At 53.7% G+C, this 26,739-nt stretch overlaps 1 protein-coding gene across 4 annotated transcripts in view; it reads left to right on the top strand.

Annotated features, from left to right (window-relative positions):
- The first annotated feature begins 391 nt into the window (after positions 1 to 391).
- FAM222A (family with sequence similarity 222 member A) overlaps positions 392 to 26,739 on the top strand; it is a 112,430-nt gene continuing 86,082 nt past the window's right edge. Inside the window, exons 1-3 of one of the 4 annotated variants that reach the window (XM_005298536.5) lie at positions 394 to 1,440; positions 23,667 to 23,775; positions 24,559 to 24,774. The gene's annotated coding sequence lies outside the window, so the exon portion shown is untranslated. Of the gene's footprint in view, positions 1,441 to 23,666; positions 23,776 to 24,558; positions 24,775 to 26,739 lie in introns of all 4 variants that reach the window. The other 3 variants (XM_005298535.5, XM_042852401.2, XM_005298537.5) reach the window with 3 other exon arrangements.

A 26,739-nucleotide genomic window follows, 5' to 3' on the forward strand; every position in this document is an offset into this window, starting at 1 on the left:
TCCCACAAGTACCCTCCCGGGTGATCCCCAGCGGGTCCCCCCTCAAGATCCCATGTCCCTTAGTGTCTCTCCCAGGAGCGTACCAACAGGGCCGTCCCACCGGACAACCTGCCCAGGAGCCCCAGTCCCAGAGCGCTGTCAATACAATGGGCCCGGCCCTAAGGCAGGGGTCAGCCCCCCTGCAGACTACGACTCCCAGATTGCCCCGCGCCCCCCAGGCAGAGCCCGGGAGGGGGCTAATGGCGCGGTGCATGCCGGGGCCTGTAGTCCTGGAGGGGGGCGGCCCGCGGCTCGGCTCCCTTTGAATTTTACCGCGAAAAGAACGCGTGGCAGCAGCCCCGCCCCCGCAGGACGCTACAGGGCGTCACCCTGGTAACGGGCCGGGGAGGGGGCGTGGCTCAGCCGCGTGCGGGTGCCGGGCCCCGGCTCAGCCGCTCAGTGTCGCCGGAGCCGCGCGCCGGGCAGGAGGGGAGAAGCGAGCGGGGCCGCCGGGCTGGGGACGGGGCGCAGCCGGGCCCGGAGCCGCCCGTGCGAGCGGCGCGAAGGGAGCCGGGGCCGCCGCTGCTGCTGCAGCCCGTGCGTGCGGGGCCCGCCCCGGTGCATGAAGGAGCCGCCGCCGGAGCAGGCTCGGCGAGCGGGGCCGGAGCTGGTGCATCCCCCCGCCCCCCCTCCCTGCAGCCGGGAGCCCGGGCAGGAGACGCTGCACCCGGGGCGCCCTCAGGCAGGGCTGAGGGAGCCGGAGCTGCTTCCTCCTCGGCGCCCGGCCGCGGCTGAGCGGGGCTGGAGCTGCCGCGACCCCTCCGGAGCGCCGGCTCTGCCTGGGGCCGGCGGGGGCTCGAGCCGGCGGCGCATCCTCTCCACCCTCGGCCGCCGCGCGATGACGGGCTAGCGGGGCGCGGAGGCGCCGGAGCGGCCGCTGCCGCCTCCCCGCCGCTTGCAGCGGCTCAGCGGGTTGGCACCGGGGGCTGAAGGCACCGGGCGGAGCAGGCTGCGCAGAGTCGCGCGCGGGCGGGGGGGAGCCGCGCCGGATCCTCGGGCTCTCCCGGGCTGCACACAAAGAAACCCCAGTCCTGCAGCGAGCGCGGGGACCCCCGAGCGCAGCCGGCCCGGCCCCGCCGCCCCCAGGATGTAACCACCCCCCCTGCTCCGGAGGCGACACGCCGGGCGGGACCCGAGACATACCGCCCGTGCACCCGCCGCAGCGACTCTCCGAGCCAGCGGTCCCCGGCTCCCCTGCTCCAGCGCAGCCCGGGATGGGCATTTCGTCCCCGGCGTGACCCCCAGCGCCCGGCCGGGCCACGGGACAGGATTTGCCTCGGCCCCGGGCAGGATTTGGTTGCTGTTGTCCGGGATTTACCCCCCCGCCGCCGGTTCATGGCCGCGGGGCTCGCTCCGGCCTGCAACGTCCTGGAGAGGCAGCCGCCCGGCGCAGCGCGGATGGTGAGTAGCGGGCTGCGCGGCGGGTTGCGGCGGCTCTCCCGGGGTGGGTGTCTGCCCGCGGCCGGGGTGGGGATCCGGCCGGGCTGCGCCCCCCGGCCCCGGTCTCCTCTAGCACCGGCAGCCCCGCGCTCCCCGCGAGCGGACGCCGCGCAGGGCCGGGGGAGCCCGGCTGGGCTGGCTCGGCGTCGGGGGGAGCCGGGTGGCCGCTGTCGGGCCAGCGGGGAGCAGGTCTGACTCCCCAGCGCTGTGGGGCGAGCGGCCGGGGAAGGGGTCCCAGCCCCTCGCGGGCAAGGGGTCCCCGACTCCGCTGCCGGTAGCTGCTCGAGACCTGACTTCGGACAAGCAGGACCCCTGGCGGGCGGCTGTGCAGAGCCCGGACCTGTGCCCGGGGGGAGGGGGGGTGACTCCTCTCCATCGCGTGTAGCCCTGGGGCGCCACCAGCCAAAGCCCCCCAACACCCCCACCTGCACCAGCGCTGCTCCGGCTTCTCCCCGTCTGCGGTGGCCCGGTCAGTGAGTGCTAACTCGGAGAAGAACTCCCCCTGCTCCCGAGCCGAGGCACTGCTGGCCTCTTCACACCCTGTGCTCCCAGGGCTGCCCTTCTCCCCGGGGCCTTCCCACACAGCTGTGAACTGCCCCAGGGTGTCACCCAGCCCGGGAGCCCTGACTGTTTGCAGGGCCTGAAATGTAAGCCTTGAAACCCAACCAGGGGTTGAATCTAGGGGTGTGTGTGTGATGGATTCTTCTAAATACCTGCCACCGGCTCAAAGCATGGGACTGGCTTGGATCTGGGGTGGAAGACACCCCCCCCCCCCCTCCACACACACACACAGAGGGCACATGTGAACCCAGCAATGTCCTCTTCCTGCTAAATTCTTTTGTGTGGTTGACACAGGCTGAGCCGCTCCTGTTGGGAGCTGGAGAATGACCTTCTGGTATTTTTAGCTCTGAAAGGGGCTTCTCAGCTTAATGAGGAGCAGTTGAAAGGTTAGTTCAGTACTCAGGACTGCTTGCGTCCTCAGCAAGCAGCGGTTATATATTTCTTTCCTCTTAATTTAATCTGCCAATTCAGTGATGAAACCAGAACAGTAGTTTTTTTTCCCTTTTTGTGATGGCTGAACTACTGGATCTATGTTTGATGCAAACAACTCTCTCCTTAAAGGACCACGTCTCTTGAGTTTCCCCCGTGAGACAGAGATGGATAGTTTATTTCCATATATAGTTTATATATATTTCTAGTTTTAATCACTGACCCCGATGGCATGGGACTGGATTCTTACAGGAAAAATAACCCACCTGTTCTTGCTGTGGTTTTTCTGCCTAACATCCTGATCCCTTGGTAGCTGTGGAAACACTTAGGCTGTTGCAAACAGAATTCATGAGAAGGGCAGAAACATGAAATCTTTAATGCCAGCCCTTGTGTTTATATGAATATCCCCAGTAACGAAAAAAACACCTGAGAAATGTTCTTCTTTAGAAGCTGTTCTCTCAAACTTCTAGCTTTCTCCACTTGGGTGTAGACAGACCCGTCTTCAAACACAATGAATTTCCTGAAATGCATTCAAACTAGCTCTTGGGTAGAGAGAGAATCCCCCAGAATATCTCCTGTAACTTCAGTGCAGGGAAATTTGAACTGCCAGAGGCAAAGCAGAACAGTCTGCAAGAGTTAAATGGATAATACTGCTGGGCATTTTGTGGCTTCCCGCTGTTTAAGCTGAGGTCAGTTCCTTTCACATGACCAGGGATGATCAGAACATCTTTCCTATCTGGCTGAGCAGGGAACAGAAAGTTAGAGGTATTCCTAATGCCAGGTACAAAGAACCTATAAGCGCATCTAAATCTGGCTTTGAGGAGAGCTGCCAAATAAAGGCAATTCAAATGCTCAATCTGCAACGTGTTAATGTTGAGTAATCCAAGTCAGAGGTCCGATATCTGAGGGCACTTGCTTACTGGGGAATGTTTAGGATGTCCAAAGCAAAATACCCAGGGTTTGTTCATCACTGTAAATGTAGTTTTAAGGAAGAACAGGAGTTTAATTTTTAAAATGGTATCTTGTGTTTGTACTGTGCCGAATGTGTGCAGCGTGTAGGGGAGATGATCTGACTGGATCAGATCCTCAGGACATTACTGGCTTTCGATGCTTCAAGATACCAACAGTATTTGGTCTCTTACAGCACTGTGCATGCCTCATTCCCTTTGTGTGGCTTCTCTGACACTTAACCTATGTGCAAGTTACCTCTTTGTTGCTTGGTTGTCACAATGGCATATTCTTAAGGGCAGAGCGCACGTAGCTACTGTATAAGGTTCTGTTGCCCAGGATGGTGGCAGGGAATGTTTAAAATTCCAAGGTTCGGTTCTGTTCTTTTTCAGCTCGGTAAAAGTGTCACCAGTTACTGCAGTGGGACTGATGTTGAGTTTAGAGGAACAATCTAGTGTTTATGGCTTTCCTCAGCTCTTGTGTAGACTTTTTGACTATAGGGCTTGTGTTTTCATTTATTAATAAAGATGTGTGTGTGCTCGCTCTGATTCTGACCAAATGAATCTTGTCACATTTTGAATGAAACCCAGTGAAAGGCTTATGTTAAAAAATGTATTTGCAAGTCACATGTCTTAGGCACCTCTCAGGTTCCCACTTTGAGCATACACTGCTTCAGGTAGCCCTGTAGTGCATTCCTTAGTAAATGGCATGCATAAGTGATACACACAACAAAATTGCAAGTGACCGGTTTAATAGAGGGGTGTGTCTTTCTCGCCGTGCAGTGTCAAGTCATAATATACAGCTGATGTTAAGTGAACTTCTTAAAAGTACATTGCTTGCTAGAAGCAAATGTAACCTGCCAATAGCTTTCATATAACAGGTGTGACTGCGAGGGGGGGAAGAGGAACTTGTAATGTTCCTAACAGACGTGGCCAATTACTGGAGGAAAACAGGAAACGCAGCAGAAGTGTAACCCATTTATGCACAAGAGGGCTTGTCAGATGTACTCGTTAAGGGGAAAGATTGGCTGGGGCATTTGAGTTTGATAAACAGCTTTCCAGTGTATGGGTTCCCTCACTTACCTTCTCAATTTAAGAAGCTGCAAACCTATAAAATAGAATTGAAGTGCTAGGGAATGTTTGAATCTAGTCTAGGAAATCATTTGACTTTTTGGGGGGGAGATTTGGAGGTGCTTGGGGGGTGTGTGTGTCTGAATTAGGTAAGAGTGCTTTGATCCAATTAGCAGGAAAAGATTAGAAAAGCCATTAAATCTGTTTTTTGTCTTTCGGCGTCCCTACTGGCTAAAAGGGGAGGAAGCCAATCTTGGTCTTTAGGAACTTGGCATTCCTTCCTGTCCTTGCATACAGCTTCCTTGCCAGTTTAACAGTTCAGTAAATACCAGTGCAAGTTCTTTTCTGCGTTCAAGCTGCAAGATATGTTCAGTAGAAATAAGACCGATCATTAAACATTTAAACAGCTCAGTCTCTGAATATTTATCCCAAGGCCAGAGTAAAGAAACCCATGGAATGATGTGATTGGTCTGTTATTCTGAATAGAAACGAATAGCTGAATTTGTGGAGTGAGTGTTTTTAATGGCTGATCTTTCTCACTGATCTACCTGCGGAGAACAAAAGGTCCCTATTAGGAAGCTGTGGAGCCCAGGTTGTAGCTGCGCTGTGTACTCGGCTTTCTGTGGTGTTCTTCAGACATGCTGGGCTTCTTTAGAGCTTTCGGAGGGAATCTCCGATTCGGGTGCTCTCTCTCCATGACTTTCTGTGAGTGGGTCAATCTCGCAATCTGCCATCCGTTCTGAGACTGGGGGTAGGAGTGAGCTAGCCCAGGTGTTTGAGGGTGGGCCCCAACAGCAGGTCTTTGCATCAAACAGTCGTGTGCCCAGGGGTGCTGGAACAGTTTGTGTTGTGGGGGTGCTGAGAGCCATTGAACCCGACTGCAAACGCTGGATATGATGGAAACCACTTCAAGCCAGGGGCTGCGGCAGCCCCCAGTTCCAGCACCTATGTCTCTGCCTCGTGAATTAAGAACTTCTAATTACCATGACTCTTCTTTTTTGGTATTGCCCTCGTGAGAGGTGCTGGCGTCTGCCTTTCCCCAGTGATCTACAGCGCAGGTGTGGCGTGGTCAACAGCAGTGCCAGATTCCCCCTGCATAGCCAGTCAACTTCCAGCCTGATCTGGAGGGGGTGTCCCAGAGGCCAGCACGAGGGGAGTTTACTGCTCCTTCCTTGCCTTCTCTGCTGGAGAAATGATGTCCCCTGGGCACTGAGACCCCAAATGCTTCTCTCTCAAGCCACCAAACAGCCTGCAGGCAGGAATGGTGCCTGATCTGAGATTGCCCTGAACCTATGGCTGATGGGTGCGCAGTGACCTTCTCTGAAGCTACCCTGTACTCTTCTGTTTCAAGCAGGGCCAATGTAGGGTGCCTTCTTCACAGGCCTGATGCTCTGGGCCTTTCTGTTGCAGTAACGGTTGGACTTTTATGGCTTGTCTTGATGCAGCAAGCTGTGGCCTGAACTCCTTTGTCAGAGGTGCCAGGCCGCCTCACCCTCGCACACCTGACGCTCGCACACCCTCTGCTAGTGAGTCCTGGTCAGAGGCCCAGCAAACTTCGGTGATCGGACAGTCTGGATAAATGTCCAGTAGGGACCAGCACATGTTCCCCCAACTCATTCTCTTCCCCCACCTGCTTGAACAGGTGTCTGGAGGAGTGGTTTGAGAGGGTGTGTAGAGCAAGGTGCACTGACTGAGTCACAGATCACTGAGCGCGCGGCTGAAATGCTGGAGAGCCTCGGACACAGAGGCCGCTACATCTCACACAGCTGTAAGTAAAATGCTGGCCTCTAACTAAACTCAGCGGCCAATCTCCAAAATAATGAATAATACCCAGCTCTTACACCGCACCGTGTGGGTGTCCGTGGCTGAGCGCTAGCTGTAGGTTGGCGATGGGTGGGGGACAGGGGGGATTCTATTTTTATAAAGCCCAGTCTGAGGGAAAATGCAAGTCCCTGCATATTCCATTTCCTTGTTTCCCCAGTAATGTCAGATATTGGGGTTTGTTTGGCCGTCGCTTCTGTTAAAGGCAGTGGGTTTTCCCCTCCCTGATCTTAGTTAGAATTGGGTTTCTAAAAGCATTGTGAGGCGGGCGAAAGTTGTTTAGAGTACCAGGCTCGTCGGAGCTTTACGCTGAGTAGAATGCTTGTGCACTAGTAAAATACACCTCTCTCGTGCTTGCAATACATGTGTATCTACAGGGTTGATTTGCAGCTGGGCTGGGATCAGGTTGGCCTTTTTGCTTGTGCCACCCGACAGGGTATTTGGATTTGCATCTGCAGAAACAAGTCTTTCTGAGCAGAGACCATGCTCCCAAAGAGGGAGCCCGTCCTACTGCAAGTGATTGTGGAAATCTCAGGTTCATCTGCAGCGCGCATGCATGCAAAAATAAGACATTTCTCCTTTCTCTTCTGCCTGCACATTCCTCAAAAACCTAATATTCATGAAAGGTAATTCAATCAAACGGTGATTCCTATCAGCTAATGCAGCAAAGCTGGCACAGGGTGAGAATAGAAGCCAGGAACACAAAAGCCCTGTTTTATTACCTCCTGCTTGCCTCAGAATTGCTTTTCTCCCTCGAGTGAGCCGGCTAAAGCTGGCTTTATTATGTTAACCTATTTGCGTGTCAAGAGCTATTGTGCCTCTTTTTATCTGTGTTTGTATTTGCTTGGTGCAGGGAAGAAAAGGACGAGGCGAAAATGGATGGCTGGTCAGTGCTTTGCACTCTGGGGGCACTGATTGGTTGCTAAGTGATTTGCATCCCCGGTAATCGCTTTTATCTCAGAAGGATGTCGTGGATAATTATAAGCCTCCTGACATCTTTTGAAATCTGCCTAATGGGTGTTTTAATTTACATGGGGAGAAGGGGCTATTTGCGTTGCTCTGACTACAGGTTGCGTGGGTATATTGTTTAAAAAAATATATATTTTCCATGTAAAGTGGAAACGGCTCCCTGGGAATTTAGGGCTGGCAAGGCCCCATCCTGCAGAGAAACAGAATGAGCCCAAAAGTCGTGGCCCTCTGGGCACATTGTGACCTCATTGATAGTGCAGCTCTGCCTGTAGTGAAAGCGTGGCTGATACGGTGTCCCACTCAGGTTGTCCTGTATGTCCCAGTAACGGCTGATGGGCCTGGCTTGGCCTTGAATCCCCTATCTGATGATAGTCACTTTGCATGGTTCACAAATTGAAGCTGTGTGTTAGGACCACTCCACTCCTCCGTGAGCTTCTGTTAATATCCCGAGGCAGCAGGCTTGTAGCAGCGCTATTTTGAGATTGCCACTCATCCTGAGCTGTGTGGATGCTACGCTCCTTTTCTAAACTCGCCTCCCTCCCCCATTGCTGCCACAGGTAGAGCTGCAGTGGTGGGAGAGCAGGTGTAGATTGCTAGCCTGCTGAGCTGCTCCGGGTGCAGAGAGAACTGACTGAAGCTCTGCCACGTGAGGGTAGAACTTGGGTTTGGCCTGCCGGAGCTACACCATGGAATGCAGCAAACACATGGACATGAGGCAAACTCACATGGCTAATTAGTCGCACACACAGCCTGGTTCCAGCAACCACTGGGTTAGCCAGATACTTCCTTGGAACTCGGACTAGTGGATGAGCCGTTGCCCTGAGTAGCATCAGACGGGACGGGCGCGACATCGCTTCACTGTGGTCCCGCACTCACAATGCCACGCGTTGCCTGGGGAAGCGCATCGGCTGCCGCTGGGAGTGGTGCGAGGAGCGTCAGGAGCTAGGAGTCCGGGTGCCGCAGATCAGGTCCGCCGACAACACCATCGTCACCCCGACGGCCAGGGGCTTGCTGGAGAGGACTCTAAAGGCCGCCATCCGCTCGCTGTATGTGGAAACCCTGAAGCGTAAACCAGACCAGGGTAAAGCCTTTGAGTTGACCAGCAAGTGGGACGCCAGCAACCACTTCCTCGCCAGGGGCGGCTTCACCCATTTCGGGGCGGTTCATCCACCGTGCCCGGCTCAACTGCGTCCCGCTCAACGGAGCCGTCCGCCACGGGAACCGAGACAAGCGTTGCAGGAAGTGCGGCTACTCCGAGACCCTGCCTCACGTCCTGTGCAGCTGCAAACCCTACTCTAGAGCCTGGCAGCTGCACCACAACACCATCCAGAACCGGCTGGTGAAAGCCATCGCGCCACGACTGGGGGAGATCTCCGTGAACTGCACCATCCCCGGTACCGACAGCCAGCTACGACCTGACGTGGTCGTCACCAAAGAGACCCAGAAAAAGATCATCCTCGTCGACGTCACGGTCTCCTTTGAGAACAGGACTCCGGCATTTTGCGAAGCCCAAGCTCATAAGCTGGAAAAGGATGCCCCCCGGCTGACACCCTGAGAGCGAAGGGCTATGAGGTGCAGATGGATGCCCTGATTGTCGGAGCCCTGGGCACCTGGGACCCCCGCAACGAGCATGTGCTGGGGACCTGCAGGATCGGTCGACGCTACGCACGTCTCATGCGGTGCCTCATGGTCTCAGACGCCATCTGATGGTCCAGGGACATCTACATCGAGCACATCACTGGCCACCGACAGTACCAGGAGGCGTGAGCCAGAGTGACATCGTTCTCCCACTACGAGAAAGGGACCAACTGACCTTCTCCGTTGGATCATATGAACTGGAACCATAAACTCCCTGAACATTAAATCTCACCAAATGAGGGTCAATCCATCCTCATCATCATATCCACTCGTTATACTCCACACCCGAACACAACCACTCTATGACCTTCATACCCTCATATCTCAATGTCTGTACTTTGACCCATCAACCTTTTACCCCCAATCGGGGGTATTGCAGACTATGTATTCCTCAGCCACCTGATCTTAAACCAAACTTTGCACCCTCGATAATCTGTATGTTATTCCCTAATAACCAGAAACTTCTATGCTCCAACTCTGTTCACTATTTTTTTTTAACATCTTCTTAATAAAATTTTTAAATCCACAGGCTGTTGGTTTAGATAATACGTTCCGTGTATCTTACTCTTCCCCCTTGGCTCTCACTCTCCCGTGGCTGCAAGTGTTTGTGGTGATCATGCATAGTTGTATTTTAGGGGTTCCCAGAGGGAAGCTGGAGACTTTGGAAGCTGAGTCGGGGACCCTAGGGGATTCTGGTACCCAGTGAGGTGCCTTGGGATTGTGGGATGAAAACACTTTGTAAATGTCCCTCTAAAAAAAACAAGCCGTCTGTGAAATAGTTAAGAATGTTGACATTTACTTTCTCATTTTTAGGTTTCAGATCCATCTCCGGTGAGATCATTGGAGCTGTTTGCAGCTCTCAAACAGACGGTCTGTACGTTGGGGCAGAGAGAGCTGCATCTGTTTACAGTCGGGGCTTTCCTTACTACCCCAAAGGCCGGAACCATCTTTTTTGGGGGGTGATTTTTTGGGGGGTGTGTGTGTGTGGGGGGGTAATCTGCTTCCATCACTGCAGAATACATGGGGCCTGGATAGCGACCTGAGGTTTGCATGCCGTGAAATATGCATTAGTGTTCTGCAATTCAGCCTTGGCCACCTTCTCCTTTAATATGGACGCATGGCCTTTAGAGACTATAGATCCCAGGATGCCCAGGGAACTGGCCACTTGGTGTTGAACTCCAATCCTTCGTATTACAGACTAGGTGAGTGCAGTCAGGTTACTTGGTGTTCTGGGCCAGTTGCTAATGCAGTCTTCATTTGGGGAAAGTCTGGACACATCCCCTACTCAGAACATTGGAGATCTTTACAGCCCACGTCTGTGCATGGCAGTCCTGCCATCCAGAAAGGCTGTATGTCTGCCTGGCCAGGCTTTCCTACTGAGGGCTTGGGTAGAAATGCAGTCATTCTGAAACCCAGAGATTCTGAGAAAGCAGCCATGTGCTGCCCTTGGCAAAGGCTCTCCTGCCAGTGCTGTTTGCAGCGAGGCCCTGGTTGCATTCTTAGGAGCCCCACGCATTCCTGCTGGTAGTCACGTGTCTGGTGCCCTTTGAGCTGTGCATACATGTGGGGGCGATGCCACAATTCCATGAACTGCATCAACTAAGCCTAACCCAACAGCTCAATAACCATGGGAGCTTTAGCCCTGACTTGACCACGTTTCTGAGAACAATCCCCCGCTCCCCTGTAATTTATGAGCTGCCCCTGTGGCCCTGCAGGGGTGACGTGGGTTCATGAAGGATGGCATACAAAGACTGTTGTAATATCACTGGCCTTGCCAGCGGGGTGGGGGAGGAGGGAGTAGTGAACTTTCCTGAATTTGGCATTTGAAGAATGTGGCTGGCACAGAGACCCGTGACCCAATGCCTAGCCTGCTTCTGCCAACTCTATCTTGACATGTAGAGAGGTGAAAACAAAAATCAGTGGAAAATGTGATGCACCTGTTTAATTTGGGGCCGTCGGAGCTATGCAAAGGTAGATTGAGTTGAGGGGAGGAAGGAGCCGGCAGAGTCCCTGTAGGCCAAACTGGGGGAGCGTCCACCAGCTCTCTCTCCCTGGTCGTGCTCCCCAGATTGTTCTAAATTGCTGTGCAAGATGAGCAGGAAATTATTAATGTGGATTTCTTCCCATCCCAGCCCCCTTCTCATGTAGTATCTCAAAAGCCTTGTTCAGAGTCTGGGTGGTGTGGGGTTTTGGGCTGTTTTTTTTTTTTTTTTTTGCTAGTGAGCAGCACAAACACATCTATTTATGGCTCACTGTAAACAAACTCCCAATGAAAGAAAGTTAATGACCTGAAACTGACAAGAGCCTGCTGGGAATTTTTATAGCCCCCGGGATTCCTTTTGCTAAAGAGAGAGTAGATCGGCATTTGTAACCCAAAATGGCAAACTGCACCCCCCACACCCCTTGGAACAAAATCTCTCTCAAGCAGCAGCTGCGAAGGCACCAGGGCTCAGCGAAGAGCAGCAGCAAAAAGGGGGATTTTAACCGCTTATTGATGGTCTAAATTGAGCTTTTGGCCCCCAGATGGATGGAGTGTGTGTGTGTTTCGGTGGGTTCCCCCACTCCTGGAATCAAGGAATCTTCTACGCTTTTACCAGCTGCCTGTTGTAGGTCATTTTTGTCATGCTTCAGGCTAGAACTAAAGCTGGCTTATCATCAGTGGTAACCAAACACTAATAAAGCCTTAATACTCTGCAGTGAAGAGATTTAGCTGTCAGAGATAAATATTCATATTGCTTCCTAATTCAGCTCCAGCTCCACAACAAGGGAGCGGTGGGGAGGAAAGATGCAAATACTGCCGGGTGGTTTTTAATGTTGGTAATGCTGCTAGCCACTGTAGCTCACTGCGTCGATAGGGTGAGCTCCTGCTTGGGTGTTCGGCCGTCAGTTTTAGACTACTCTGTTACTAATTGCATGATCTAAATATTCCCGTCAGTGCTACTGAATTACAAGACTGTTAGCATGATGCGGATTGGTCCATGTGTGCGCCTGTCCTGTTGTGGATACAGCCGGAAGCAGGGCCACTGTATTGGGTGATATTTACTGACCTCGTCTCTTGCTCTGATACCCCCTCGCTGTCTCCATACACACAGCCTGTATATACGCGCTTGGTTTGATTTACTGGGTAGAGCTGGCAGTTAAAACTGACAAATTAAAAGAGGCTTTAAGTGATTCAGGTTAATTATTAGTAGTCAGGGGAGTATCAGTTTTTAAAGGGATGCCCTTGGCTAGTTTGGAGCATCAAAGCTTAATTTTTTTTCCTCAAGAGGTTTACAACGCCTGATCTAGAATAGGACCGTTTTCCCTTTTAAGTAAACGCTGGCTAAGTTTTAGATCCAATGCGTTTCTCTGCGGTTCAGAAGTGCAGCATGTATTAGCGCCTGAGAATCAGAAAACATAAACACAGTGAACTGAAACAGAGCTGCCTAGTCCTGTGTCCAAGGTGCGTGAAATAAAGTTAAGTAATGGCACGTCAGAAATCCGGCTTGCTTGTAGGGCCATTGTCCAAGTACTGCGGCGTCAGTTCCAAAAATGAGTTGCCAACAACTTGAGGTTCGGGACCTTCCTGTGAGTCGCCCGGAGAACATTCATGTTTTCACCATTGTATTTTCCTAGCTTTTTAAAAAATGTTTCTTAGAAAACCCCCAAGGAAGGGAAACTGATCCTAGAGGGCCAGACACAAGGTACTGCCAGGTGCCCAAAGTAGACTCAGATAGAGGGGCCTTATTTCCTGCCGTCTTTGTGATCTTGGGGTTACTTAGAACAATAGGAGTGGGGGAGGAAATTGGAGAAGTGTGTGTGGTGGGTGTTTTTTTGTTTTTTTTTAAGACCAGGTCAAGGAATCATATAAGTTCTGCTGACTCCTGTTTAATATGGCATTTGAGTCGGTTTATGTATATTCTTCATTGGCTACCTTTTCTGTCTTGTCTTGATGGTTCACTGCCTCCAGGGTTCTGCAGCCCCGTTCTGGCTTCAGAAGTACTGAATTGGAGTGTGCGTGCAATAGAAATACTCCATTAATATCTATGTTGTAGTTTTACAATCTTGGAGGGCTTATCTCTTCTTGTGTAATTCCCATTAATGTCATTGGGAATTAAACAGACCAGAATAGACGCATAATATCTAGACAGTCAGCAATGAGTTTCTGTGAGAATAAATCACTGGGGATAGAATGAATAACGTATACTGGAAAAACACCCTAACCTCCTCCCTGTATGTAGATCTACAGCAATCCAGAAATAGCGTCTGGTCCCAGCCCTGGAAAGACATGTCTATATGTTAATGCTGTCTAATGAGCTGGGTATAAAAGCAACTGCTGAAGTTAATAAAGGAAAATGCTTGTTGAAAAAGTGACAGATCCCCAGCAGAACTCTGCTCTGGGGCCGGGATGGTTTCTGTCTGCCCCTGCTGAGGCGCTATTCTTCGCCGTAGCTTTGAAAAGGGGCTAAAACTCTGGTATGGGGTGAATATGGGACTTTCCATATTGATCTTAGGTCCTTTCGAGTGCCCCTTGTATGGTGGTGTACAAACACAGTCCTTACGGATCTCAGCACAGCTCTTGGGCTGCTGTGTGCCAAGGGGAGCCCAGTGGAGAGGAGGTTCCCATGGCTTTTGTGTCAGCAGCTTTGTGGTTGTAGCTCTGTCAAAGCAAACAGCTGTGCGGGGCGGGGGGGCTCCCACCTTCCTGGGCACTCTGGAAAAGAGTGAAAGGTTCAGTCAGGTTTTTCTGGATAACAGCACAGCTAAGGTCAGTTGCCTCTGACCCCCGCAGCCTGGCACTCCCAGCATTGGCTGGATCATCATGGGAGGGGTGGCTCTCCGGATCCAGACCTCCTGTTGAAAGGCCTTTTGCCCTGTGTGGCGTTCAGAGAGCAGGGGCTCAACCAGTAGCAATGTAACCCTTAGCGCAGCCTCTTCCCTGTGGATGCCCTACAGCAAAGAGGCCCTGCTCTGGGCTGGGAAGAGAACGGTGCCAAGACTGGACTAAACGCTAGGTAAGGAGAGAGCCGGCGATCTGGCATCATGGCTGGGGCCGGGTGTGCACTGCCTGCTCTGTTCTTGACTCCCAGCCGCTGGGCAGCACTTGGTAACATCGGTCACCCCAGTTCAGTCCTGCCCTGCAGCATGGCAAGGGTTCTTCTGGTGTCCTTCCCTGTGCCTTGGTTGTACATGTGCAGGCAGAAGCCCTCTTGTTACTTACAGAGTGGGTTCCATGTGCCATGACGATGCAGGCTTTCCCGTACCCCAGTTCCTTCGCTCTGAGCTGTAGACTTCCCTCCTGCTACCCCTGAAGGTGTCGGTGCTCACCAAAACTGTGTCTACACGGCCAATTTCAGCGCTAAAACTTTTGTTTTTCAGGGGTGTGGAAACACCCCTCCCTCCCCCGAGCAACACAAGTTTTAGCGCCTGTATCGACAGCGCTTTCTCGCCGGGAGCCGCACTCCCAGCGATAAAGCGACCACCCCTCATTCAGGGTGGGGTTTTTATCGCCGGGAGAGCTCTCCTCCACACTGCCCACGTCACAGGGGTGTAGACGTACCCTAACTGAGCCTGGGCGTTGCAAAGGAGGCTTGGGTCAGAGTTCCCGGTGGACAGGAGTTTTCAGCTAAGCTGCCATGCCCCTCCTTCCCGGCAGCTGCCATGTGGCCATGAAGGATGCTGCGGTTGAATGCAAACTGGCAAAAGGCTCCTGCTCCCATTGCTGGTCACCTGGGCCAGTCTGCCCCTGGAGACCTGCCGGCCCTAGACCTGTGCCCCTCCCAGCCATGTGCTCCGTCTTTCTCAGTGTCTGCCAGGAACACAGATGGAAGCAGTAGTTTTTCAACAGCCCTAATGCTTGGGGATATGAGAGATTAAGGTTGGTGACCATTTTTTAACTCAATAAAGGGAAAGACAAGCTGGAGTCTGCAGTCCAGAGATATAATTAGTTCGCAGCAGTAGCGCTTTCTTGATTTAGCTTCAGAGAGCAGAACAAGACAAGGATGTTATACCCAATTAGCAATAACATACAGTCGGAGCTTGAATAGGTGAGATAACAAGCCGTTTTTACGACTTTTCTTTACAGACTTTACAAAACAAGGGGGTATCAAGTCTTTATTTCTTTTCCCCAGGGAACAATTATTAGTGATCTAGGAATTTCCAAAGCCAAATGATACATTTGTTAACAAAAACAATAAAAAGCCTAATGGTTAAAATACAGCCGTTGGCAGCCTGGGGATGGAGAGGCGGGTGGCTGCTGCTAACGCAGGCCTTCCAGTTCCCGTAAGAGGTGTCGCTCGGGGCTGCTCTCCGCGCTGGCTTTTCCCCACGGGACACGTGAGCTGTATTAAATGACTCTGACCTGCTTGTTGGCTGGCTGCATAAGGCCCTTTATAGCTGGAGGCACTCTGCCATAGGAAGCGCCCTTGTTTCCTATTAGAATTGTCTGCCCAAGGGTTGTTCTCCAAAGGCCCAGTGTGTTTGGCTGTCAGCTGAACACCTGCAGGGAATAACTCGTAACCTCAGACAGTGCAGCGCTAGGGGCTAGCTGGGATATTAGTGCCCTAGAATTGTTGCTTTCTTCTTTGATCTTGAGTCTTGGCTCCTGCGGGAAGTGTTGGGAGTCCCACTGCTCGGTGTTAAGGTTGCAAACTCTGACGGGCCCTTGGGAAAAAATACAGGTGAACTACACTGGAGAATTACCTTCAACCGCGAGAGGGAGCCAGTATCTCTTGGTAACTATAGATGTGTTTACTAGGTGGAGAGAAGCCATCCCAACTCGGCATTGTACAGCCACCATGGCAACTAAGGTCAAACAAGTGTTCTTCAGGTGGGAGCTTGCTAAGGCTAAGTGCAGGGCCGGCTCCAGGCACCAGCCCAGCAAGCAGGTGCTTGGGGCGGCCGAGGGGAAGGGGCGGCACGTTGGGCTGTTCGGTGGCAATTCGGCGGCGGGTCCCTCTCGGAGGGAAGCACCTGCCACTGAATTCCCGCTGAAGAAGAAAGCGGAGTGGTGGAGCTGCCGCTGATCGCAATTGCGGCTTTTTTTTTCCCCCGCCGCTTGGGGCCGCCAAAACCCTGGAGCTGGTCCTGGCTAAGTGATGATGGTCCAGCATTTGTGGGAAAGGTGCCCCGGGCCGCCAAAACCCTGGAGCTGGTCCTGGCTAAGTGATGATGGTCCAGCATTTGTGGGAAAGGTGCCCTGGGATGTTTGAGATACTGGAACTTGATCAGAGGTTCCCTACTATCCCCAGAGCTCAGGATTGGTGGGACGGGCCAACTGCACTGCGACAACTGGGCTTAGTAAGCTGGTAAACAACTCAGGGAAAAATGGGGATGTTAAGTGAGCCTTGATGGCCACCGGGGAAGGACAGCATTTGAGGCTGTGGCTGGAAGGGAGATGGTACACAAGATGGTAGTGGGAAATGTAGGGAAAACTGTGACTGGCCTGGTCCTGGAGATGTGTATAGCGTGTCCCAGTGAGCTCCCCACAGGTACGTTACCAAATCACGTCGTGTGTTGCCTCACTCATAAAAATGTGTTACTCCAACCAGCTGAGGAGTGAATCTCTGTCCAGCAGTTGAGTCGGTTAAAGCTGGACTGGAGGCTAGGCTGGAGGAAATGGCTCTGTAGGTCGCACAGCCATCGCTGATGCGCCTGATGATTCATGTGCATGATCCTCTCCGTTCTATTGCGTTTTCCTATTGGCTTCCATAACCAGAGCAGCGCTGTCCCTGCTGGACTTTGGTGCCACCACAGAGTAGCTGGTCACACGCAACTTGCCGCTGAGCTGACACGTAGTGAATGCCTTGCCCTGTGCAGAGCTAGTGACTGTCAAGGATTTGAGCGGTGCTCAAGCAATGCAGGGCTTTGGAAACGGCCGTGTGGCTTTCCCAGCAGGGACGGGGCAGATCCTGGCTGGGAGTTGTTCCAGTACAGCTGATGCTGAGTAGATGCTCACGGTGAGGCTGCTGCATATGAAGAGGTAGGAGGGGAGGAAAGGTAGGTGCTCTGTGCTCGGTGCTCTAACGGTGACAGGCAGCCAGCCAGCCCTGGTCCTGACCACCGGCTTTTGCCCCAAGTCCCTTCTCAGTAGCTCTGCCTGTCACCGCCTCAGAGCTCTGCTGGATTCAGCCAGGCCTTGACACTGGCTCTGCTTGTTCCCTTAGCTGCGCCTTCCCTGCTTCCCGTTGCCACCGCTGCCCTGCCATGCTCGTTAAACTGCACAGGGTCCTCAATGCACAGGTAGGGAGATCTCACTGGGGGGAGGGGCACCTCTGCTGTCTTGCCATCCCTGCATGGACTTGCATACGTCTGACTCCATGGCTCATGCCTATTCAGTCCTTCCCACCTTGGCTGGCTCTGTTCCGTCCCTGTACCTTGCACAGCAGGAATCTCTCATTAGTCTTCCTCTGGGCTGCAGAGTCCCACGTTTTAAGCCCTCCCCTTGGCGTACGCTTGGCTTTCTGGAGCGGTTGTGCGATGCGTGATCTGAAGGGAGCTTGAAGACTTATGGACCTCACCGGTCCAGCTGCTGCATTGGAGTCTCACAATAGAATAGCGATGCCACCTAGCTCTTCTGCAGGGCTTTTCATCAGCAGAGCTCAAAGCACTTTACAAAGGAGGGAAGCGTCATTATCCCTGTTTTACAGATGAGGAAATTGAGGCACAGAGAAGGGAGGTGACTTGCATAAGGCCAGTGGCCAAGCTGGGAATAGAACCTAGGTCTTCAGGACCAAGTCCAGTGCTTTATCCACTAGGAAACACTGCCTCCCTATATTTGATTGTTTTACATTCTGGCCAGACTCTTGATACCTCACTGTGCTCCCTGCTACTCAGTACCTTAAATAACCTCGTGAACAGCTGGCTTCAATTGGGGGCAGAGTGGGGGGGGGGTCACTGTCCTTCGCTAGGCAGCAGTGTTAGACTGGGCAAGGATGGATGTTTATAGGGAATTGTGTGATCTAGTAGGACTGTAGCTAATGCAGATCCCCCTTTAGCTCCAGGGGAGCAGGCCAGAACTAAAGGTCCATGGAACTAAAGGCCCGGTGGCAGTTTCCACGTGTCGGCTGGGTGCTGTAGCTGGCAACCATGGCCTGTTGTTACAGATTGAGTTTTCCCCTCTCAGAATGGTTATTCCTTTTTCAAACCCACGCCTCAGGCTTTTGGGTGGGATCTCCTCTCCCTCGGGCTGTATGGGTAACCGGGACTCGGTCTCCCTCTGGATGTGGACGGAATCTGCCTTTGCTTTTTCATCTTCCCTTGTCAGCGCCTGACTAGTACCATCTAATTTCAGATAACTGACAAATCAAGTCATGCAAAGTGGGAGTTTAATTGCAAACCGTTTTTATGGATTGTGCTCACATCTGTGCTACCATATGCAAAAAAAAAAAAAAAAAAATCACCCCTGATCTTTTTCCACCCCAACTAATCCACTTGGAAAGGAACCCAGGTGGAGGCTTCAAACCAGGAGCCAGTGAGATCTTTACTTCTTTCTGCCTTTGCAAAGCAAATCTCAGCTCTGGGCTGCAGATGCTCAGGGGTACGGAGTGGGCTCTGGCTCCATTGCTATGTCTGGCATTCAGTGCAGCTCCGTGCATGATTTGGGCTGATTGACAGTGAAACGATTTGGTGGAAGGCAGCTCGTTGAGGCTTCATCTCCTGGTGTGTGTGTGTGTGTGTGTGTGTGTGTGTGTGTTCTTGTTGCAGTGCTATTAATGTTACATTAAAAACCGATTCTAGTTAGTCGTGTGGGCAATAAGTTTTATGAGATGGCGGCCAATAAAACGAGGGATGTGTGTGTGCAGTGAATATTTCTGATCTGCTAGGATAAGGATTTATGTCCCATTAACTGGCAAATTGCCCCATGTCCTCGGCCGGAGGGTTCCCCGGTTCGGCTCTCTGCTGAATATATTGCCTTGAGTTGCTCTAGGGGCATGTGAGGGGTTTTTGACTGCTAAGCAAGCCCCCTTCCCCACTTGGGGAGCGGCTTTTGAGGCCTCCTCTCTGACTGCATGGCATGGAGGGCAGGATTCCGGAGCACCTGTTTCAGGCTAGAGGTGTTAACACGTCTTTTGTCTGTCCCCTCCCCAGGCGGAGGAGTTCAAGTGGGGTTGGTTGTGTTGGCGGAAGGGAAGCTCCAGGCTTCTGTGAGAGCAGCAGCATGTTGCTGCTCCAGGGAAACCCGAACCCCGTGCAGAGCTGGGCTCAGAGGGAGTTCTGTGTCTGCACCGCTCTCCTTTTCCTTGCTTCCTGGAGAGGCAGCTCCATCGCCCGTGAAGGGAGACCCCCAGTGCCAGCGCTCTGTCCCGGGGATGGCAGGACATGGCTCTACATTCTGCGGTATGCCAGCACCAGGAGCAAAATGCCTTCCCGAGGGGCACAAGGCTGGGTTCCCCCAACAGCCCCAGTGACTTAACCGTAAGACCTGCTGCTTTTCTCCCTGAACCTTCCCTCTCTGGCTGTCTTGGGCTAGCAGAGTCTGTCTCAGAGAAGCCGCTTCCATAGCCAAGCATGAGGCCCAGCTCCTGTCTGGATTGGCACTGGGGGCTCCCCTGCCCTTGTTCTCTAGGGTACGGAGCAGTGCTCTATTGGTCACTCACCCAGGAGGTAGCTCCTGACCTGCAGCTGCAGGAGACGCCCTTTGGCTAAGGGGAGCATGCAAACGGATTTTGGTGCCCTCTCGTCGCTGGGTATCAGGACACCAGTGGCCCTCGTGATTGAAAATAGCCCTTGCCCTGTGGTGCCTTTCAAGCTCTGCTTGAAACTGAAACGTGACCGTTCCCAGCCTGCATCGCCTGGCTGGGTGTGAGCACTGGGGCTGCGTGTGGCATGGGCCGAGCTTTCCAGTAGCATTCGGGGCCCAAGTTACCTTCCTTGAGCTTGCCATAAGGAGCACTTCCAGGGGCACGGCTTCCGCTCGTGGCACCAGAGGGACCACACTTCTTGTCTGTTGCGACTGAGCCTGGGTTTGCTCACGCAGCATCCGAACCCCGTCTCCTTGGTGGCAGCTTCCGAGACAGCAGAGCCCAAGCTGGCATGCCTCGCCCAGGGGAAACTCCCTGGGAGCCGGCCGAGATTCTGTACGCCGTCGTGGTGACCGTGAAATCCCACAATACTGGGGGCACGCGGGGCGTCGTGAGGAGCTGGTGCTGCGCTGGGGGCTGTTGCTGTGCTCTTTGGGAAGCCGGGGCCCCCATTCAGCAGTGTGGTGCTCGGTATCTGTGCAGGTCGAACGGGTGGCTGAGTTCCAGGCCTGTCGCAGACATGGCATCCGTCACGGGCGAGCGTGAGCCTGGGGGTCATTGGAACCAGCACAGGCTGTTTGTTTTGGTTGGTTGGCGTGTGGCTGTCACTAATCTAAACTGCTTTTTCCTTTTAAGGGAAAGGCATACGGGTGTTCTGTAGCTTCGGTGAGACGCTGCTACTCTGTGACCTACAGTCTTGTCCCCTGCACAGCATCGGCTAGATAACCAGATGTCTGCCATCTGATAGCTCTGTGTTCCCACTTGATATTGCTGATCGATGGCAATTGATTTTCCTCCTGTGTAAACCTGAAGTGGTCAGGACTGCTGAGGGTTTTTTTCCATGCACGGAGAGAGCTCGAACCCTTCTCTACTTTCGTTTTTCTTCTGACGCCTGGTTTCTGGGTCCTCAGGCCCCCATGCTGCTGTCTCTGCTTAGACTTTGCCCCCAAATGCAGGCTCCACCCGCCATATTTGGGACTGTCCTAAAAACTGGGGCTTTCACAGGTTACCCACAATACAAACTGCCTAGTAAAACCTTGGTGCTGAAAGCTTGGGTTTGGGTTAATTCATCCGTGCTTTTAATAACTGACACCACTCCATGGGCTGGTGATGGGACACTAGATGGGCAGGGCTCTGAGTTACTCCAGAGAATTCTTGCCCAGGTGGCTGGTGGGTCTTGCCCACATGTGCAGGGTCTAACTGATTGCCATATGTGGGTCTGGAAGGAATTTTCCCCTGTCTCCAATTGGCAGAGACCCTCAGGGGGTGTGGGGGGATCGCCTTCCTCTGCAGCATGGGGCACGGGTCGCTTGCAGATTTGAACTCGTGTAAATGGTGGATTCTCTGGAACATGAAGTCTTTAAACCATGATTTGAGGATGTCAGTAACTCAGCCAGAGGTCCAGGCTCTGTTACAGGAGTGGGCAGGTGAGGTTCAGCGAGCTGCGATGTGCCGGAGCTCAGACCAGATGATCACGATGGTCCCTTCTGGCCTTACAGTCGTAGCCTGTGTTTGTGTGGGGTATTTTCTTGCTGCTTTTCACTCCTCTTGCTTAACAAAATTGGAGGGGCCCCTCTGGCCATCTCCCCGCAGTGTGCCAGCACGGCCTTGTGTGGGTTTCCAGCTCAGTGCAGAGAGAGGTCTAAATCCACACAGGCCCAGCTCCCCTTGAAATCCAGGGTGGCCCGTTTCTATTCCTGTCAGGCCGGGCCCAGTTTGGGGCCAGTGTTGTGCTGCTGGGGCTCTTGAAAGGGACTTGGAAATGCAGCTCCAGGGGTGCCCGGGGTAGAGACGCTGGGAGCCCTGAAGCTGTGTTAAAGCGAAGGGGGCTGATCCCTTGCAATGTTCCTGCATGTCTGTTGCAAGAGAAACGAGCTGTTCACCCCCAGCCCCAGACAATTGGCTCTAATTGTCACCCTGTCACTGAGTGGCCATTCCCCCGCCCCGGGCACCGTCCCTGCACCCCCAGGGCTGAGCGTGCTGGCAGGGCTGCTGCTGCCAACGAAAGGAATGGGGGAGGGCGGAGGCCCGTGTAGTGGGTTCCCCTCAGCCGGTGCAGAGGGCTCCCTTCGCTGCGTCCTTCACCCCTTGCGCTCGGGGGAGAAGGAAGCTGCTAAGCCGACTGCCGGCCGTTTGCTTTCGTGCATGCAGCTGTGTGAGCGGCGCGGCACCCCTCATGCACGCCTTGCCTGGCAGCGCTGCCCAGGCAAGCACGAACCCCCCTCACGCCCCTGCCGCTAGCCATAGCGCGGAACCCACCCGTGCGCAGTTCAGTTGTTCATTGGGGGCTGTAGCTTGGGGGGGGGAGCGGGAAGGGCCATCTGCGGGAATGGGAACGACCGCCTCGCTCCCGTGTCTCTCTCGTCCAGCGGGGTCCGGGCAATGGCACACCATCCTAGAGCAGCACTCCCGAGGGTTGGGGCCCACCCTGCTCCCAGCCCAGAGAGCTCGGTAAGGGCTCCAGAGCACGCTGGGGGGCGCTGCTGATCTGTTGTACGGAGGAGCACGTGCTCCGGGGGCTGTTCTGAACTATGGCCTCTTGGCAAAAAGCTTCCACCGGTGTCGCTACCCAGCGGGGGCGCTAGCGTAGATCAGCTGCCGTCATACCAATCCCTGCGCCCAGAGCACTGTGATGCGGTGGCTGAAATGCCAGCGCCAGGCTTCACGTCGAGCCCCTGCTGGAGCTGCCAGCAATGGGTAACCCGCTGGCAGGAAAACACCGTCAGGGAGGAGGACCAGGCCGCTGAGCAGCGTTGCCTCGCTTCCCGCCCTCCTTGTCTAGGTCTTGTGCTGTGCCCATCTGCATGGTGTCTGGGCTGATGCTAAGCTCGCCTGTCGGCTCATGCAGAGTCCGCCAGGGAAGGCCCTCAAGCTCTCTCCCTGCCTATCCTGAGCATGGTGGCCGAGGCATTCAGGATGGAATGTGCAGTTGCAGCTCTCCAGTCACAAAGGGGCAGAGGGTGGGGGAGATGCTGGCCTGAATCGACACCCACACCTCCTTCCCTTCCCTTCCCTTCTCTGCACCTCCATCATTGCAGGAAGTAAAAATCCCGTGTTCCCCATCCGGCCGCAAATGGGGGAACCCTGCTGCGGGCTTCAGCCAGATCGTCCTGCAGAACCCGGTCTCCATCCTTGGAGCTCTGCCTGTTGGGTCACAAGGGGCTGCTCCCCGGTGGGTGGGGCTGTGGGTTAGTGGAGCTGAGTCCCGAGCAAAGGAAGAAGGCAGCACAGCCGCACTATTAACGCACCACAATGATCATCAGCTCGCATTGTAATCATTAAGACTATTAGAAGGAAATGTTCGCTTGAAGCTAATGTCAGACTTTGTGTTCTGCTTTGCAAACGCTCACAATTAATGCCAATCAGATTCAGGAATAAGCCAACTTGAAATCATGTCTGTTTCATCTCATTTGTCAGCTGTTGCCATTCTGTGTTGTACATTTTCATACAATTGCTATAAACATAAAAGGGAAACTCCACATTCTTCAGAGGGCTCTTGTATTGTTCAATGTTCGTTTTAATTACTTTGCATTCAGCGGCTCATCTGGCCTCGCCAAATAGCAAGAGAAAGTAGGTCTTTGTAAAACAAATATATAAATCTTGATAGATACCTTATTTTCCCATTCAGCTGTTGTGTTGGATTATCTACAGCTAAATAAGAAAAGCCTGTTAATTTTCCTTTTGCAGGGAGCTTTTTGTCTCTGCTCAGAACTCGGGCTGTTTGGTGCATGTGTGTTTCCTCTCGAAGGAAATCTCAAAGAGGAGAGAGCGCAGGGTGGGGAAAGCTGGAATTTGACCGGATGGTGGTATAATCCCTGGTACAAAAGTCCACATCAATTATAAGAATTCCTACTGTAATCTTAGAAATCTATCTTTTCTGCTGAACGAGCTCATTAAAGAATACCATTCATTTCCGTCTCCCCGGGTGAGAAGGGTTTAAATCTCCTGAGCTTTGTGCTACAAAATAGACTTAGGGTGATGGACTTTTTTAAATATTAAAAGAAAGAGTTGATTTTTATTTTTTTTGCAGACTTGCAGCACAGACGAAGCGTAACCTAATTAGGCGAGGATGGTGGGGACGGGAGCTGCTGCAGCTTTAGGAGATCACCGCCTTGAATAGCTTCCCCATCTGTCGACTGGTAAATGTATCGCTTTCCTCAATGCACGTCTTTGATTACATGCTGGGGCCCTGCCGCCGCCTCCCCTCGTGCTGTGAAAAGAGCCATCTCCCAGAGAGAATGAGGTTTCCTCAGGCCATCCTGGCAAGTCCAAGAGGAGTGAGCCAATGCAAGATAGGCCTTTTGTGTGTGTTCATTGCTCCCAGGGCAAAGGGGGAGCGGGGACGGGAAAAGGGACATGGGGAAGTCGTGCTGCCCCTAAACATACAGAGCGGGGTGAAAAATGGGCTTTCCATTCGCCGAGAGCTCTATTGTACCCAGCGGCATGGTAAGAGGGCAAAGGGTGAGTGCCAACCCAGGGCTGTGGCGAACTCTCCTGTGGAACCGTAAAGACTTAGAGAGTCTAGAGCAAAGAGGCGACGTGGAGGCAAGGGTCTGATGTCAACCGCGGGGTCTGTGTAGGCTGGAGCAGGGCGCTCCCCAGCATAGGCTAGTTCTGATGAAGACGGTGCCAGCCACTTACAGACGGAAGCATGTAGGGCAAGAGACGAGCAGCAAGTGCTACGCCCGGAAAGCGTAACCTAAGCGTGCCGTCCGCGTTGCCACCGCTGTGTCGTGGTTCTGTGCAGGGGTGCTGGCCGGCTGGGGCACTTGCCTTTCTGACGGTGCAAGCTGGAGCGCGGGGGTGAATTTATGGTCTGCGTTAACAGGGTCAGACGTGTGTAGGTTGTGCAGTGTGTGTGTGTTCCGCAAAGGCTCTATGCAAACATGTTAATTTGTTTTCTTTCTTCCCTTGCCTTTCAGGATAATTGGTTGCATTTGAAGTCTTTGTGAAAGCCTTTGATTATAGTAATTTCAGCAGTGTGATCTACCCTGGATTCCTTCCTTAGATTCTTTCACCGTTCAGGCACTTGGGGCCTGTAATTACACGAGCCAGTGCAGCTCTGCCTTGGTTTGCAGCGTAGCTGGGAAAGAGTTGGGCTAGTTGCCCTCTGGCAGCTGCCACCTTGGTCTGGGCAGGTGAGCGGTGTGTCCCTGGTGTGATGCTTCAGGAGCGCGCGAGATGTGTGGAGTGAGCAGCTCTTGGACACACAGTGGGCCAAGTGCAGGGAGTGTAGGCGTAGCAAAGCCAGGCCATTCTAGGCCTCTCTGTAGACACCCAATGGATTAGCAGAGTCCTGCTCAACCGGCAGTCCAGGAGCCTGGCCGAGCTCTGCTGAGCCCCCGTCGCTCTTCGAGCCACATTTGATGGGGGGTGATTGCTGAGGAGACGGGAGCAGAGGGGCTAAGGGTATTTGTGCTACTGAAATGAAACTCAGCGCTAAGTTCTGCGAGTCCCATGCAGAAAAGCCATGCAGTGCAGGCTGAAATGCGTGCAGCACAGCTGGGAATGGGGATTACCGCACACAGCACGGAAAGGGGTTGTGTGTGTGTGTGTGTGTGTAACTGGGTTAGCGTCTCACTCAGGGTCGTCTCATTCGGGACTGGAAGCCTGGCTGGAGCAGTTAGCACTTTCCTAGGGCTGTCTGAACAGACGTGTTTTGTGTTTCCTGATGGCTACCGCCTGACCCTGAGCGGCCAGTGCAGGGTGGCAGTTGGGATCCCCAGTGCTCTGACCCTTCCCTGCTGCTTGGCAAAATGCCTCTGTGTTTACAGGCTCCCCATCCTGAGCCTTCATTGCTGTGTGGCGGCGCCAGGGTCCCAATGCAGCGGGAAAACCCACCTCCCCAGGGGCGGAGGAGAGGAGGAGGAGCAGTAGTGCAGGGGCAGGCAGGTCCTTGGGGAAGCGGTTGAGATTGCAGATTGCCTGGCTGGCCCTCGAGAAGCGAAGCCCCCAGGGGCGCGGTGCCACCTTGAAAACTCTTCCCATTGATCTCCTATAAACGTGCGGCCGCCGGAGCCAGAGCTGCGCGCGGGATTGAAGCGCGGCGTAATTGTGTCCGACAAGCGTGATTTCTTTTCAAAGTGATGGCGGTGCGGCTTTCTGAAAGGCTGCCCCAGAGGCGGCATTCCTCCCGCGCGCCCTGATCCTACGTGACTTAGCGAGTGTAAAACTGAGGGGAAATGTGTATATTTTAAACACCGCCCGCGCCGCTGGGACCCTCAGTTACCAACGCGCGGGCCCTGGCCCTGCGCCTCCGTTGGCTCCTTCCTGTTCCTGCCCCAAAATGAAACCACTCAAGTCGGCGCTTGACCTTTTGCTAGCGTGTCTGCTGCCTTGGCTGGGGTCTGACGTTTTGTTCCTGGTCCCACCTACTGACCTTCTCCTCAGAGATGTGTGTGCACGCGCCACTTCCAATTACTGACACCCCGGTCAGCCTCTTTCAGCTGCTTTTCACCTCGCTCCGTCTCGCGGCAAGCTGCGCCGGCCCCTCCCCCTCCAGGATGACTTTGTAAATGGAAGCAGACAGCATCCCGGCAGTGTGTGTGTCTCTATGAGCCGGCAGGAGATAAGCCCCCCTTCTAATCTAGTCCCCAGCAGCACGTGGCTGTTCTCGGTGTCACCTTGGGCTTCATGTTTATCCCCTTCACGTGCCAATTCAAGTGGAGAGCCACTAACGAGCTGCCCCCAGACCTGTCCACGCTAGGCAGCCACTTCCGAATCGGGCACTGAAGAGGCAGCTAGGCGGGCCAGGAGTTGGTGCTGCAAGGACTCGTCCTGTCAGGGGAGGGTTACGTGGCAGCTCCACTGCACACTAGCTCTTCCCTCCTGGTGATCACTGGCCAAGGAGAGCTCCGTCTGAGCGCCACAGGCTGCGGTGCCAGGGGCTGGATTGAAGCAGGGGCCAGCGTGCTGCCAAGGTGCCGTTCTGTCCCGGCCGAGGTGCTCTGGGCTCGGTCCGTCTCTGCGATCCCTTCTGTTCGGCGAGCTAGCGCAGCACGCGACTCCCGAGGCCTCCTGCTCACGTTGGGAATGGAAATCACACAATCCGGATTTATGTCAAGAAGCAAACCCGCTAAGTGTAGGGGCCTGCGTGAAATGGT

This window comes from Chrysemys picta, chromosome 15 (assembly GCF_011386835.1).
Source record: "Chrysemys picta bellii isolate R12L10 chromosome 15, ASM1138683v2, whole genome shotgun sequence".
Taxonomy (NCBI): domain Eukaryota; kingdom Metazoa; phylum Chordata; order Testudines; family Emydidae; genus Chrysemys; species Chrysemys picta.